The sequence below is a fragment of the Stigmatopora argus genome, chromosome 8 (assembly GCF_051989625.1).
Source record: "Stigmatopora argus isolate UIUO_Sarg chromosome 8, RoL_Sarg_1.0, whole genome shotgun sequence".
In the NCBI taxonomy this organism is placed as follows: Eukaryota; Metazoa; Chordata; class Actinopteri; order Syngnathiformes; family Syngnathidae; genus Stigmatopora; species Stigmatopora argus.
Window position 1 is genome coordinate 870,001 of NC_135394.1, and position 2,500 is coordinate 872,500.

Here is a 2,500-nt window from a genome sequence, read left to right on the forward strand (position 1 = left end):
TCCAAATATCCAAATACACGATCCACATGCAAGACTATGGACCGTTCGGATTTCCAAAGGGGATTTGTTCAGCGACAATGTTGCTCACGGCCATACTACCCTGAAAACGCCCGATCTCGTCTGATCTCGGAAGCTAAGCAGGGTTGGGCCTGGTTAGTACCTGGATGGGAGACTGCTTGGGAATACCAGGTGCTGTAAGCATCTTGTCAAAACCATTTTCGACATTTCATGGATGTTCATCTCCTTTTGACATCCTAAATCATGAAAGACTTCCCTACTCTGCACATCTCACAACATTTAATTGAAGCTCTCCTTCTGATAATCTTCATTCCCGTAGTTGTAGAAGTAATAAAGCAAAAGAAGAGCAAGCGGAAACAAAGTCGACTCCTTTAACGAAGGGTTCACCAAAGAGGACCACTCACCCTCCACACCCGATCCAAATATCCAAATACACGATCCACATGCAAGACTATGGACCGTTCGGATTTCCAAAGGGGATTTGTTCAGCGACAATGTTGCTCACGGCCATGCTACCCTGAAAACGCCCGATCTCGTCTGATCTCGGAAGCTAAGCAGGGTTGGGCCTGGTTAGTACCTGGATGGGAGACCGCTTGGGAATACCAGGTGCTGTAAGCATCTTGTCAAAACCATTTTCGACATTTCATGGATGTTCATCTCCTTTTGACCTCCTAAATCATGAAAGACTTCCCTCCTCTGCATATCTCACAACATTTTATTGAAGCTCTCCTTCTGATAATCTTCATTCCCGTAGTTGTAGAAGTAATAAAGCAAAAGAAGAGCAAGCGGCAACAATGTCGACTCCTTTAACGAAGGGTTCTCCAAAGAGGACCCCTCACCCTCCACACCCGATCCAAATATCCAAATACACGATCCACATGCAAGACTATGGACCGTTCGGATTTCCAAAGGGGATTTGTTCAGCGACAATGTTGCTCACGGCCATACTACCCTGAAAACGCCCGATCTCGTCTGATCTCGGAAGGTAAGCAGGGTTGGGCCTGGTTAGTACCTGGATGGGAGACCGCTTGGGAATACCAGGTGCTGTAAGCATCTTGTCAAAACCATTTTCGACATTTCATGGATGTTCATCTCCTTTTGACCTCCTAAATCATGAAAGACTTCCCTCCTCTGCATATCTCACAACATTTTATTGAAGCTCTCCTGATAATCTTCATTCCCGTAGTTGTAGAAGTAATAAAGCAAAAGAATAGCAAGCGGCAACAAAGTCGACTCCTTCAACGAAGGGCTTTCCAAAGAGGACCCCTCGCCCTCCACACCGGATCCAAATATCCAAATACACGATCCACATGCAAGACTATGGACCGTTTGAATTTCCAAAGGGGATTTATTCAGCGACAATGTTGCTCACGGCCATACTACCCTGAAAACGCCCGATCTCGTCTGATCTCGGAAGCTAAGCAGGGTTGGGCCTGGTTAGTACCTGGATGGGAGACTGCTTGGGAATACCAGGTGCTGTAAGCATCTTGTCAAAACCGTTTTCGACATTTCATGGATGTTCATCTCCTATTGACCTCCTAAATCATGAAAGACTTCCCTCCTCTGCACATCTCACAACATTTTATTGAAGCTCTCCTTCTGATAATCTTCATTCCCGTAGTTGTAGAAGTAATAAAGCAAAAGAAGAGCAAGCGGCAACAAAGTCGACTCCTTTAACGAAGGGTTCTCCAAAGAGGACCCCTCGCCCTCCACACCGGATCCAAATATCCAAATACACGATCCACATGCAAGACTATGGACCGTTTGAATTTCCATTGGGGATTTATTCAGCGATCATGTTGCTCACGGCCATACTACCCTGAAAACGCCCGATCTCGTCTGATCTCGGAAGCTAAGCAGGGTTGGGCCTGGTTAGTACCTGGATGGGAGACCGCTTGGGAATACCAGGTGCTGTAAGCATCTTGTCAAAACCATTTTCGACATTTCATGGATGTTCATCTCCTTTTGACCTCCTAAATCATGAAAGACTTCCCTCCTCTGCATATCTCACAACATTTTATTGAAGCTCTCCTGATAATCTTCATTCCCGTAGTTGTAGAAGTAATAAAGCAAAAGAATAGCAAGCGGCAACAAAGTCGACTCCTTCAACGAAGGGCTTTCCAAAGAGGACCCCTCGCCCTCCACACCGGATCCAAATATCCAAATACACGATCCACATGCAAGACTATGGACCGTTTGAATTTCCAAAGGGGATTTATTCAGCGACAATGTTGCTCACGGCCATACTACCCTGAAAACGCCCAATCTCGTCTGATCTCGGAAGCTAAGCAGGGTTGGGCCTGGTTAGTACCTGGATGGGAGACCGCTTGGGAATACCAGGTGCTGTAAGCATCTTGTCAAAACCATTTTCGACATTTCATGGATGTTCATCTCCTTTTGACCTCCTAAATCATGAAAGACTTCCCTCCTCTGCACATCTCACAACATTTTATTGAAGCTCTCCTTCTGGTAATCTTCATTC

At 45.8% G+C, this 2,500-nt stretch overlaps 6 non-coding genes across 6 annotated transcripts; all 6 read left to right on the forward strand.

The window, feature by feature from the left end:
• The first annotated feature begins 82 nt into the window (after positions 1 to 82).
• On the forward strand, positions 83 to 201 carry LOC144081132 (5S ribosomal RNA). The gene has a single exon (XR_013302965.1). It is a non-coding gene; the product is annotated as a 5S ribosomal RNA (ribosomal RNA).
• Positions 202 to 517: 316 nt separating this feature from the next.
• LOC144081012 (5S ribosomal RNA) lies at positions 518 to 636 on the forward strand. Its single transcript, XR_013302850.1, has one exon. It is a non-coding gene; the product is annotated as a 5S ribosomal RNA (ribosomal RNA).
• Positions 637 to 952: 316 nt separating this feature from the next.
• LOC144081002 (5S ribosomal RNA) lies at positions 953 to 1,071 on the forward strand. The gene has a single exon (XR_013302841.1). It is a non-coding gene; the product is annotated as a 5S ribosomal RNA (ribosomal RNA).
• A 313-nt stretch (positions 1,072 to 1,384) lies between these two features.
• On the forward strand, positions 1,385 to 1,503 carry LOC144081133 (5S ribosomal RNA). The gene has a single exon (XR_013302966.1). It is a non-coding gene; the product is annotated as a 5S ribosomal RNA (ribosomal RNA).
• Positions 1,504 to 1,819: 316 nt separating this feature from the next.
• LOC144080860 (5S ribosomal RNA) lies at positions 1,820 to 1,938 on the forward strand. The gene has a single exon (XR_013302703.1). It is a non-coding gene; the product is annotated as a 5S ribosomal RNA (ribosomal RNA).
• Positions 1,939 to 2,251: 313 nt separating this feature from the next.
• LOC144079783 (5S ribosomal RNA) lies at positions 2,252 to 2,370 on the forward strand. Its single transcript, XR_013301835.1, has one exon. It is a non-coding gene; the product is annotated as a 5S ribosomal RNA (ribosomal RNA).
• Positions 2,371 to 2,500: the final 130 nt, after the last annotated feature.